Source organism: Mustela nivalis, assembly GCF_964662115.1.
Source record: "Mustela nivalis genome assembly, chromosome: 8".
NCBI classification, from domain to species: Eukaryota; Metazoa; Chordata; class Mammalia; order Carnivora; family Mustelidae; genus Mustela; species Mustela nivalis.
The window spans coordinates 6,173,844-6,187,576 of record NC_139027.1 but is presented as its reverse complement, the minus strand read 5'-3'; positions in this window follow the sequence as shown (position 1 = coordinate 6,187,576).

The window sequence follows — 13,733 nt, the reverse complement described above, 5'->3', positions numbered from 1 at the left end:
CAGCTTGTAGCAATATTAGAAGTACAGGCGAAGCTGGGGCTCCACTCCTTGCTGTTGGCATCGGAAATGAAGGCGGTCTTGTGGTACCCGCCCTTCGTCTCTGCGATCTGCACTAACCACAGGGAGTCGGTGTCCAAACTGAATTAACTGTAGGAACCCAGATGGTGCCGAGTGTTGGGAGAATTAGTTAGTGTGGGGTGAAAACCCACACATTTTGCACCAGAAGTGTAGGTGTGAGTGTGAGTAGAAGAAACAGGGGTTTTTCTTGTAGTAGCGCTGACAGCAAGTGCTGGAGGAAAGCCAGGCTGAGAAAGAGAGGAAAGTCGTGGGGCCTCGTGCCTTCCCCCAGTCAGGACCTGTGACTTAGTTGCCCATATGGAAACCTCCCTTCTAAATCCACGTTTTAAAAAGATCCCAACCTATTTCTGATTTTTAATTTGATTTGATTTTCTGTGCATTCTGTTAGCTGATATACTCAAGTGGTGTTGTTTAATGTCTTTAGATCTCCTGGGAAAAGCAGAACTGGGTGGTGGTCAGAGGTTGAGAAGAGAGACAGGAGATGATGGGGAAGCTGGAAGTGGGTAGCTTGGTCAGAGTTCCACAGGGTTCATTCGGGACGGGGCCCACACCTACTGAGAAAGGAGGGACCAGGCTTGCAGGGTGGGGTGAGAGTCCTGTTAGGTTGTATCTCTGTAGCCCACAGACTGAAAGGGAAGTCAACACCACTAAATTCCACCCGATGGCTTTGAGACCTGCTGTGTGTTTGGCTGCTTACCGTATCTGGGGAGCACGAAGACGAAGAAAGCACCATCTTTGGTTGGGTTCTTTGACTGTAAGAGGTGGAAGGGCCCTCTGACTGGGTACCTCACAGTGTTGACAGAAGAGCTGAAGAGCCAGCTTCTCAGAGGAGAAAACCCAAGGAGCCAGAGGACGGGCTCTTCAAAACCTGGTTCCAGACATTTCTATCTTTTTGTCACCAAGGACCAAGGAAGGACAAGGCCCTTTGATCACAGTTCCACCCAACAAAGCCCGGAGGCCGTCTCAGAGGAGGGAACGGAGGCAGAACCGGCAAACAGCAAGGTCTGGCTCACATCCTAACACACAGGGCCTGCCTTCACGGAGCTTGACCCAGTGCGGAGTTGGATGCGCAGAGGAAAATGGCGCTGGGTAACGTGTGGCAGTGGCGGGAAGGAGCCCAGGGCCCGCACCAGGGGAAGGCGATCAGCAGTGTGCTTCCTGGCGGATGTGTTCCACTCCAATAAAAAAGTCTTGAAAAGGGAAAGGTTTGAGCACCCCTTGGCTGTTGCGTCTCTGGGTTCTGGAGAGTGTGGGGCTCTGAGCAGGGGTGGGGGGCAGCCGAGCATGGGGTTGGTGGGGGGGGTGCTGGGGTGTGCGGGTGTGAGCCTTGCTTCACATCGCTCATGGAGGCTGTGGTTTCTGTTTACAGTCAGCTGTAGGTGAACTGGGGTCAGGCCTGCGGTTCTCACTTCAAAGTCTGAGATAATTTGCAAATGGTTTTCTCCCTGGTTTCCTTTCCCAGCAGTAGTTAACCAAAAAAACATAAAATAAAAAAATTTTTTGCAGGAAGGGGGAGGGTCAAAACTTGATCATTGATTTTGCTTTGTTTTACAAGTTTCTAAACAATGTTTAGAATCATGCAGCAGATCCCAGCCCACCGAGGGGGCTGCCAGTTGTGTCTGTAGGGCCCAGTGGCAGGAAGCATTGTGAGATGAAAGAGGAAAGTGGGTAGAGGAGGGAGGAGGGAAGGAAGAAAACGAAGAGGAGAGGAAAAGCCAAGGAGGAAGGGCAGGTGACTGTCAACCCCCACTTCCGGTCAGGTAGGTTCAGCTGGAGCTGTGCCTGCCCCACCCCCACTCCTTGGGAGGGCTGGGGTGGGCTGGGCTGTCCTGGGCCCATTACCCCCCCTACCCTGTGCACCCACTTACCTGCAGGCTCTTTGAAAGCCTGGCTCTTGATGGAATCCGCAGCTTCTCAGCTAAAGCTGCCCAGGAATGGGGCCCCAGGGAAAGGGCAGTGTACACAGATGACTAGGGGAGACTGAGGCAGCTCAGACTTGGAGCTGGGGTCCAAGGACAGTATCTTTGGAAGCTGCTGGCCCTATCCAGTCGGTGGCCACTGTGCTGCCAGTAGGAGGACACACTTCTGAACTCATCCCGGGACTTGCTCACCTCATTCTGGAGCCAAGGGAGAACAGATACATGATGAGTAGAGCAAGGACCAGACGCCATTTTAATTAACAAAGCACTTTCGTATTCATTCTTTGGTCAGTTCACTGGGACTTGTATTTCCCCATTTCACATATGCACCAACTGAGGCTCCGAGAGACTTGCTCAGGGTCCATCACAGCATCACACGGGGAGCGTCGTCCCCTAGTCGTACAGACCACACGCTTTAAGGGCCAAAGCCCAGGCTGTGTCTCCCATACCTTCTCTCCCAGCCCAGGAAGAGGGACGCTCCCGTGCCAACTTTAGCAGAGAATTAGGTGAGGGACCCAGGGTCACACAACGAATGAGTGACAGACTCCGGATTCACCACCAGCTCTGTGTCTACTTGATTTATTGGGAGGTTTCCTCCCATGCAGATAGAACACCCTATTTAGATAACAATACAAATAATCTGCATGAAAAGTCTGTTCTGTTCTGCTCTTGTGCTAACTCCCTAGTCTGTAGAGCTCCAGAAAACAAAGCGTTTCACAGACATCCAATGCAAGCAATGAGAATGTCCTCATTGTCTTTTCAGTGACGTGCTCCTAAGAGGAAAACTGATGGGCCAACAAAGATTGGCCCCAAGCACAGAATCTATATGAAAGAACAAAGGTTTAAAAAAAAAAAAAAGGCTTTGTAAGCAGAATGCAAAATGGTATGCTCAGTGTGAGTACCACTGAGTGTAAAAAGCGCATGCATACAGACAAAGGCTGGAAGGGAAATGCAAAGATTGAATCGTTCTATGGTAAAGAGATGGTATGCTTTTCCTTCCTTAAAAATATATGCAATGTTTTTATCCTACTGGTGCAATAGCAAAAAGACTGCTATCGTGCGTGGAGATTCATCACGTGAAATACGAAAGATCTTCATGCGGTGCTATAAAACCCAAGAAACAGCCACTGGAGTTCCTGGGAGGACTGATGCTAGGTTGACCACATTTGACCTTGACCAGTCCCAGTGATGGTCACTATAGAGATAGACAGGAAGAGAGAGGGGAGGGAGCTGCCTTTCCACCCAGCCGGTTTGCTGATTGCCTGTTAGCCGTAACATTCTGAATGCAGACTGTTCCCCATGTATCCATTTCTGTAGCGCTTCATGGCCAGGTCAGAATCAACTCATTGCTGTCAAGTGCACCTACTGTCTACTGAGCCCGGAGAGGTGCAGACAATATAGGACAGGATCTCTGCCTTGTGAGAGCTCACACCCAATTCAATTCTAGTTTTTGGAGCCCGTGGAGGGGGACCTGTGTGGTCATCGTATACCCCTTCCTCCCACAGCCGATCTCTCCCTCGTCCCCAAGCAGAAGCCCTCCAGAGTTCGAGGCTGTCTCTCTGCATCTGTTGTGTCGAACTTTCAGACAATGCCAGGCACATGGTAGACACTCGGTATGTATTTATTAAACAAATCTCAGCTAACACCTGCCCACTGGAGGCATGACCTAGGCAAATCTCCTGAACCCGTGCATCATTCTATATACAGCTAAGTTATGAAGCGGGCGCCAGGGTGGTTCGGTTGGTTAAGCAACTGCCTTCAGCTCAGGTCATGATCCCAGAGTGCTGGGATGGAGTCCGCATTGGGCTCCCTGCTCAGCGGGGAGTCTGCTTCTTCCTCTGACATGGGCTGTGCCCAGAATCTGAGTGGCCTCCGGCTTGCCTCCCTTTCCCTGATCCCATTTTGGTCTCAGAACTTGTCTCCCTTCTGGGTGGACCAGAGAATGATGGAGGCCTGGCTCCGGGCGCCAAGGAAGAGCCATCCTCCCAGGATATAGTAGGTGGCATCTGGCCATCTGGGAACCTTTTTCAGAGGGAGACGTTGATTATTTAATCTGGTCTCCTAGAAGACAAACAAAACATTTTAGAGCCAAATTACTTCAAAATTAAAAAAATAACAGAGTGCAGAAAGTACCTCCTAATCCCTCTCCAAATTGTGCTGAGTAATTCCCCAGGTTTTTCTTTTGTTCTGCCACTGGATACAGAGAACTATCAGGGAAGGGAGTAGATATATTTTATCCGTATCTGTGGACTATAATACCGGCTTCTGGAGAATAAGCATTGTGTATTATTTGCTACATTCTTGGCACAAGACCTAAAGCTGGCCACAGCCAGAACCACAGTGCTTAGTGTTTGCTGAGGTTTGAGCATCCACAGTGAAATCTGCATGTGCAGAGCAGAAGGGGAAGGGAAGGGTGGTCGGATGGATGGATGGATGGATGGATGGATCATGAGTGAACGGGTATGGATGGACAGAGAGGTGGATGGTGGGAGGACAGGTGCATGGATGGATGAATGGAAGGCTGGCGGGGGGATGGGTGAGTGCAAAGGTAAATGGATAATAAGGCACATCCAGAAACAGAAGCACAAATTGGGAAACTGGAGAGAGTGTAATCAAGAGCTGTTTACAAAGAGGTGGACAAGCGTTTAGGGAAATCAACAAGATAGGGACGCAGTTCCAGGGCAAAGGGGAAACGTAATTACCAGAACCCAGGAAGAGTAGCTGACAGGAGAGGAAGCTGTGGCTGCCAGTCGCGGAGAGCAGTGAGATTGGGGAGAAGGCAAGATCTTGATTTCAGCTCCTGCTGAGGTACGACATGTTGAATTATATCCCCCAGAGGGAGCTATTGAAATCCTGACCCCAGTACCTCAGAATGTGACCTTCTTTGGAAATAGAGTCCCTGCAGATGTAATTAATTAAAGTGGGGTCGTACTGGAGTAGAAAAGCTCCTTAATCCAATAGGGCTAGAGTCCTGGTAAGAGAGGAAAATGCCACGTGAAGACAAAGACACAGAGGGAGAGGATCATTTCCACCGAACGATGCGCTACAAGCCAAGGAGCATCTAGTGGCAAAACAAAAAGCAAAACAAACAAAACAAAACCTAAAAATCAAATAGCACCTGGGGAATGACTCAGCACCAGGGGCCTGGCCATTCGAGAGACAAAGAAGTTTAGGTTTGGAAAGAAGGAGTAGCTGTCTCAAGTCACCCAGACTGTAGTGGCAAAGCCAACGCCAGAAGATCCTGCTGCATCCACAGTCTACACCCAGTGCTCCCCCAGCATGGAGCCCCGGGGCCCGGGCCAGGTGTGGGAAGACGGCATGCTCTCTCTGCGGCATGCCACCAACAGCCAGTCCAGCCGAGTCTCTAGTCCCCGCTGGAGCCAGCACGGGAGGGAATCGAGTGTGTCTTTGAGTTCCAGCTCCCAGTCAGGACTAGCCACAACTCAAGGGTTGAGTAGCCACATGTGGTTCGTGGTTACCATAGTAGACAGCACTGGTCTACACCTATTTCAAAAATAGAGGCCCAGAAAATACAGGTAAACTTTCACAGTCACACAGCAAGTAGAGCTGAGATATGCGCTTTGTCTATGTGACCCCAGACCAGGGCATCGCCCACCACCCCGCACAAGCAGGACGTCTCAGGGTGCACACACCCAACCGGTCCTGAGCATCCCACACTGGCTGGGCAGAGGTGCTTCCCACTGCCTACCAGGTCAGGAGATGGCCCTTGAGATGGGGTGGGGGGCCCAGAGGAAGGAACCTGGGGCAGAAGTTGCAGTCCCACACCTGGGCTGCAGGGAGGAATGGTATTAAAGCATCCCAGGAGTATTTAAGGAATGAAGCTCTCAGCCAGAGACCGCCCCCCCCCCAGGAAAGGCCTCCACAGACCCTCAGCCCAAGCGCTGGCCCCTACCTCCTGCTTACTTCTGTCCCTGCAAACCCAACTTGGTTGCAGGGCCTGGCACCTTCCAGGAAAAACCAGGAGCACACAGCTTCGAATCTCCCGTATTTGCTGTCTCTGCAAACCAGCAAGGCCGCTGTCAGCAGAGAATGCCGATGGGGAGGATGGCAGGAGAGGGCGACTTTGGGAAAGAGCTGGCGGGGGTTTGAGGGCACAGCCACAGGTCATGACGTCAGTTTGGGACCCAGGAGAGGCCTCACACCGTGCAGGTGGACCGCGTGCAGGCCAGCAACAGACAAGCCAGCCTCCAAAGTGGGCCTCTAAGGGAATCTGGAAGGAGGCGCTTGCAAGCAGAAAGATGCTGATGAAATGGACATCTGTTCAACAAGTCATGGACTTCAGATTCCTGAACCTCAGATGAGAGTCTGGATTTCTTTGCCCTGAGTGTCATTTCATGGCCCTTTTCGATTCCTAAAGAAATAAGAAGCAGTTTCAGCCTTGAGGGGCTTGCTTTGTCCACCAACTATAAGGCACCGGGAAATCTGGAGATCTAGCTACCAGTCTTGGTTCTGCCACTAAGCCATCGGTAGCTCTCCGATGTCACACTCCCTAGTTGGAGTTCAGTTTCCTCATCTGTAGAATGGGTCTCGACTGTGTGGCGTCTCAGACATCCCCAGGAATTAGCGGCAGAGGTCAATGAGGACGGAGAAGGTCAGAAGACAAGCAACTTGCATACAGAAGGAGCTCAGTAAATGACAGTGAGCTGAATGAGTGCGGCGTGTAACTCACAGATCTCTCTGCAAACATGAAATCTGTTGACGGTCTGTCTGGCTCTCCCTCCCGCCTCGGTCTCCAGCCCTGCTCCTCGTCCCCCTGCCCTGGATGTGAGGCCCCCACCTGTTCATGCTTTCCCGGGGCCCACTGTGTTCCCACATATGATTCTCTGACTTTGCATATGCTGTTCCCCCAGCCTGGATTTTCTTCCCCCCCTGCCCAGGCTGGGCTGCATTTATTCATTCTTTAACACCCAAGTTAGATGCCATTTCCTCTAGGAAGTCCTTCCCTCCTCCTTCCTTCCATATTGCTTGGGGATGTCCTTTCCTAGAGGGCATTCATCTCTTTCTCTTTCTTTGGGGCTACCGCAGTGTCCGGGGCAAGCTTTTTCCTCCCGTACACCCTGTATTGCACTGTAGCAAGGTTTACGCCCCCCCACCCCAGACCTGGGAACTCCTCAGGGGCACAGGGTCCCTGTTCTCCTCTGTGGCCCCTGCTGGGACAGGGCTCAGGAAAAGTGGCCACCACTCTGACAGGCCCTTGGCACCTGTTTCTCTGAAGAGACCTGAGGGTGTGACAGACACCCTGTCTGGGGAGGTCCCTTCCTTGTCCCTGAAACCCTGAGACAGGTCCCCTGAAGGGTCCCCTGTCCCCAAACACACCCTGTGAGACGTGAGCCTGCACTGAGTTATGCTCTCCCTGGCCCGACACACAGCGGAGACCGTGGGGCTGGGCAGGTGGAGGCCGGGTGAGGAGCCCTCCTAGCGGCCAGGAACCCCTGAGACTCCCCCGGCCTTCGGCTGTGTCCACTGCTGCCCTCCTCCCTCCGAGGCTGTCCCTGTCTGGAAGGGGAGCAGGGCTCCCGGGGCGCTGGGGACCTTGGGGTGTAGACTCTTTCCTTCCCCGCACCCCTGGCCCTGGCCCTGTAGTTCTCTTTCTCCTTGAGGCAAACTTTTGTGAACAAGCCGCCATGTGGCCCCGTCTCTCAGCTAGCTGCCCGGGGCCCAGAAACAGACACTGTAGTCCGCGGCTTTGGAGAGGCCACAAGAAGGAAACCACGACTGCAACAGAGGGCGCGAAATGCAATGCCCGCGGCTTCCAGGGCCTGAGCACGCCGTGCGGGGTGATCGATCAACAGGGCCGCTGTGTCCTACCAGGCCGAGGCTGGGGGGGACAGGGGAATGGCCTCCCAGATGACCTGGTCGGGGCTGCATCAGCAGGGACTCTTCGCGGGCTGTGTCTTCCTGAAACCTTGCAAAGACACCACCAGGTGCGTGGTGGCCATGGGCTCAGGGAAGTTTGGAGAAGAGTCCAGGTAAGTTTGAAAGAGGAGAATATTGGTTTTAGAGGATAAATGGATCCTCACTGGTCACAAAGGTGGCAGATGCTGGAAGCGGAGGAAAGGCACAAGTGCAGGGAGGGAGGCGGGCAGGAGGAGGCCAGGAGCAGGAGGAGGGCCGGGAGGGAGGCAAAAACCAAGAGTGGGGGCTGGGTGCCTCACCTGGAGGTTCAGAGGTATCCTGTATCCTGCGTGTGAAACCTCAGAGAGGGGGGCGCCTGGGTGGCTCAGTAGGTTACGCCTCTGCCTTCGGCTCAGGTCATGATCTCAGGGTCCTGGGATGGAGCCCCGCATCGGGCTCTCTGCTCAGTGGGGAGCCTGCTTCCCTCTCTCTCTCTACCTGCTTCTCTGCCAACTTGTGGTCTCTCTCTCTGTCAAAAAAATAAATAAAATTAAAAAAAAAAACAAAACACCTCAGAGAAGTTTCCGCTGGGGAGGGTCCTCATCCTGTCCTTCCCCCGGTCTCTCTCTCTAATCACTTCTCGGCTGTGCCATCGCTTCTCAAGGACGCCAGCTGAGTAAGGGTCAGCACGTGAGTCCCCAACCACCTGTTGTCCCATCATGAGGTACAAGTCCCTTGTAGCAACTGACATCCCGCTCCTGAAATGCTCATGGGCGTGGCTCCCTGGCGCATCAGCTTTAAGCCCACGACCCAGCGGTGATCGCCAAAATATTTAACCACCCAACGCGTCTGCCACCAAATGATACACTTAAAAATGGTTAAAATGGTCGCTCTTAGGTCCTATCTTTTTTACCATAATAAAAATAAATAAATAAAAATAGGGGTGCCTGGTTGGCTCAGTCGGTAGAGTATGTGACTCTTTTTCTCTTTTTAAAGATTTTATTTATTTATTTGACAGATAGAGATCATAAGTAGGCAGAGAGGCAGGCAGAGAGAGAGAGGAGGAAGCAGGCTCCCTGCTGATCAGAGAGCCCAATGTGGGGCTCGATCCCAGGACCCTGGGATCATGACCTGAGCTGAAGGCAGAGGCTTTAACCCACTGAGCCACCCAGGCGCCCCGAGTATGTGACTCTTGATCTTGGCATCATGAATTGAAGCCCCACATTGGGCATAGAGCTTCTTAAAATTTTTAATAAAGAAAGAAAGAAAGAAAATAAAGAGAATCTGGTGATTCCTAGTGGTCTCAGGATGCAACACCCATTCTTCAGAAAGACAGGCAAGTCTCCTCAGAATGTGGCCCCGCCCTTCATTGGCGATCCAGTCTCCCACTTCCTTGCAGGCGGCCACACCCTCACACCAAGTCTCGCCCACTCTATTACCCAGACACACTGCGCTTTCTCGGTACTCCCTGCCTTTGCCTACGCTTTACTCCTCTCTAGAGTGTATTTCTCCCCCTGCCCCCAGTGATCAAGATCATCTTACTCTCCAAGACTCATTTAAACCAGGTCACCTCCTCTGGGAAGCCTTCCCACCTCGACACACCTGGCACAGATATGACCTTCTTCTCTCAGGCACAGGCCCTGCCTTTGTCCCCTCAGTCTCCCCAAGGCCGAGCAGACACTCAATAAATGTTTGTTAACTGTTTAATGAATAAGATTTTTGTCTCCATCCTGGGGGAGCTTTGCAAGACATACATAAATGAAGTGATTCATTTCTTAAAAGTATGATGCAATCTAAATGTGGAATAGCATCTTCCATGAGAGAGAGAGAGATCTTTGTGGATCTGGGAGGAAGCCAAGTTTAAGTGGGGACAAGGCTTCCAGGTGGAGATGTCAATGACAGCAAAGCCCCGTCTCCTTCTTCCGGAGAAAGATGGGATCCAAGCTAAGTCTTTTCCCAGACTCCAACTTTCATGTGCCCCCAAGCTTTTGCCCAGTATAACTGCAAGCGACATGGGCCGTTTCCAGGCTGCCCAGCATTTGGAACCCCTTCTGCTGCTTGAGGAATTCCTCACTTTATGAGTTTTAGTGGGAGGTAAAGCCCCTTTTCCTCCCTGGAAAGTCAATATTCCTGACACCTCCTTCCCCACCTCTGCCTTACCCAGAGTTGTGGTGCCTGACTCTGGCTTGGCCAGACGCCCTGCCCAGGATTTTGATTCTAGAATGAAAGACCCGAAGAAATGGGGATGGTGGCGAACAATCCCTTCTGGGGCAGCAGCAAGGCTGCCTTGGATTTCAAATGAGGACGGAGCCAATGCAGGGTCTAAGGCCCAGTGTCTTATGCCCATGTCTTGTTCCAGCAGCAGGGGCGGGTGTCTGGAGTCCAGTGGCTGGAACAGCAGGGATCTGAGCAAGGTCTGCAATGTGATTTGGCCTGTGGTTCCAGCTACGTACCTGCCCCAGTGCCCGGCCATCCTAGACGCCTGGTTTGCCAGCCTTTCTCATGATCAGTAAGAAATAAGGTAAGTTGACGTGAGTCAGTTTCTATGACTTGCAGCTAAGGCCTCTGATGTAATAATTAGCTGGGTCCCAGGTCTTCCGGAAGGGGAAGGGAAACCTGAATTTCCTGAGCACCTTCTAGCTTATATGGCTACAGATGCTTTTCTCATTGAGGCTTTAAGGGTCCTTCGGATGCTCTGATGCTCTGGTCTGGGCCAGCCTGAGCATCAGCAGGATGCCTCCCAATCCCCCCATACAGGCAACCAGAACCTTCCATCAAAGCCCCAGCCCAAAGGCTTCTGCCTGCCGTTGGTGAACAAAGTCTCATTTCACTGACTTGCTGGAGGCTGGGGTTTTTTAAAAATCTCTCTTATTTTGGTTTCGTGTTCTAAAAACATTGGGTCAAGAAACGACAAGTTGCTGCCTTTCCCCCTTTATTTCCAGAAGCTGTGGGGCAGCTGTTGCAGCACTGAGCACACGGGCTGGCTGGCCAGTCTCCGAGCTTCAGGACCAGGAGCAGGGAGAGGACCTGTGCAGCCTTTGTCCGCTGGCATTGATTAGAGCGATAGTGGTCCCCGGGCCCCTCGTGGCATATTCCGGGGGGAGCGGGGTGGCGTGGGCGCCTTTCTTCCAGGGGCTGCTTTTGATGGAACACACTTTCCTGTGTTTCGTTTCCATGTATGGAAACAAATTTCTTACCTGGGCTTATGCTGGCTTTCAGGAAATCCAGAAGAGAAACTGTCCAAATTAATCAGGGAGTTATTACATTCAGAAGAATTCCTTTTTCTGCCAAAGGCTGCTTGCCTGGGTTTTCTTTGTTGGCCGCGCCGGGGCAGTTGGGAGTCAGTTTACAGAGCTGGAAGGGACTGCGGGTAAGGGGCGCCCTAGGGGGCTGCTTGGAGCTTCCAGCCCCTCTCGCCTGGAGTCATGGGTGCCTCCGGCTGGGGGCTGGACCCAGGCCAGCCTCAAAGCCTTCCTGAGCAAGCAGCCTCAGCTCACCCTGTCCTGTGGCCTTGACTTCTCCCACCATCCATCGTTGGTACATGTGTCCACTTGGCCGTTGGTGTCTCGGCACCCAGTGTATCCATCGAGCCCTCTGCCGAGCGCTGGGCCAGGCACCAGGGCTACTTAAGCAAATCGCAGAGGCATAATCCTGCCTTCCTGGTGCCTCAGCCTGTCAGGGGGTCGGACCAGGAGAAGGGATGTTGTGGGCTTCACGCTCAGGGAGCTCACCCAGCTGGGAGGGGAGAGGAGGGTCATTTCTGCTGAGACCCTGGAAATGGGAAGGTGAAGATGTAGGAAAGAGGGTATCAGGGGCAGAGCTCGGAGGGAGCAGAGGCCCAAGAGGAAGAGAGGAAAGCCAAGAGATAAGGAGAGGGGCTTCAGGAAGATCCCTGGGGGCTCGTGAGTCCCCGGAAGGATTCTGAGCTAATTCGATTTATCTCAGGAGCATGTAAATGGCACTGTTCAAAGCGCTTGATTGATATGAACTCATCAAATCCTCCTATTGGCCCATTTGAAGAGGTATTAATGTAATCATCATCCCCATTTCACAGATGAGGAAACTGAGGCATGGACTCATTCGGGGAACTTGCCCAAGATCACACATCTAGTGAGTATCAGAGTCAGGACTCAAACCCAGGCCGTCCCAACTAGGAGCTGCTGCTAAGTGCTGCCGAAGGATTTTTCAGCAGGAAAGTAATGCAAAGGTCTGACTCGCATTTTTTACAAGATCCTTTCTGGGAAGAGGCCAGGAGGTAAGGGTTCCCACCTCCCCAGTGTGACTGAGCTGGTTATGGTCGAAGGAGGTAAAGAGGCAGAAGAGATTCTAGCTCTGGATACCGAGCTCCCTGGGTGGTCTGCGTTCCAACACGCTGTCCAGAGCTACCTTCTTGGGGCCGGCCCTGTCCAAAGCTGACCCCACACAAGGAGAAGCAGAGGAAGCCTTTCCGCCCTTCCAGAGGCATCCACTGGGGCAGCAGACAGGCGGGAAACACAGACCTGCCGCCTCTCCGTGGCTCCCCTTTTCCTACCGGGACCCTTTTTCTTCCCAAGCTTTCTGATGCGTGACATCTGTCGGCGCAATCTCTCCAGCCCACGCTGGAGTCTCCCTTCTCTCAACTCGCACAGCACTTACTGTGAGAGCCACACAATCGATGCCTGTGTGCATTGTTCTCGAACTGTTCTGTGTTCGTTCCGCCGTTCAACTGTCCTGAATTGTCTGCTGATGAGTCATAATTTGGGAGACGGTGAAGATTTGTTGCTTTGTGGACCAAAACTCAAATACATAGATATAGATAGAGTGTACATAATGGACTTCTTCAACAGCAACAACACGAGAACATCATGAACATTTTTGTGTGATGATGAAGGCCCATGGTTATACCCCTCAGCCCTGTCCAAGTTATCTTTGCCCTGTGCCCTTAGACTAATGGGTACCAACCTCTTGAGCTTTTTCATGTGTTTTTTGTGGGTTTGATGTCTCCACCCTGACAAGTGATTGCCTTGCATAGAGGGAATTCCCAGTCAGCTCCTGGGGACAGGCCTTCTAAAGCCTCAGCTGTCACTCTACTTGAATCATCAGGTGAGAAGGTTCAATGGATTCGGAGGGACTCCCAGGCACAGTTCTACTTCTGCCTTCTAAACAGCCATCTCTAGACCCCACAGGCTTGAAGCCGGGTAGGCGAGCACGTGAGAACCGGAAAAGGGAGGACGAGCCTCCCTGCTCCTGCTGAGCTCCAGGTTTGGCACCCGCATTTGGGCTCTCCTCCAAGGTCATCGTAGGCACAGGTTGTGTCTTAATCATTTGGGGGAATCCCAGCCTCTAGGACAGTATCTGGCGCGTGGTAGCCCCTTCAATACTTTGTTGAAAGATCCAGCAAGAAACTGATCCTGACTTAGGAGTGTAGGGCATACAAGCGTGTTTGTGCGGGAAGTTAAGGAAGGATTTCTGATGGCTCAGCGACTTTCCGTGCTAACTTCAAAGCTCTTCATATACTCTTCATAGCGCATGCAATCCTGTGTTTATGGCATTTGTGAATATCCTACCATTCTAGTGATTTCATATATGGTTTGGTGCAAACAATAGCTGTTATTGGAAATGTCCCCTTGATGGCCTTGATTCACTCACAAAACAAAACTTCGCTAAATACCTTCTGGGTCCGTCAGACACCAGGGACATGGAAGGCAGAGGAAGGCCTGCCCGCTGGAAGGCCATAGGCTAAACGGAGAGATGGGCATGTAATTAACTAAAGGGAACAGACAGGACGGAGAAGGTGCCCTTTCCCTGCAGATGTGTTGAGTGTAAAAACAGACTTCCACCCACCAGCGTCAAATGACTAAACATTATTCCTGGGCTGCAAACATCACAGCTTCTGTCTTC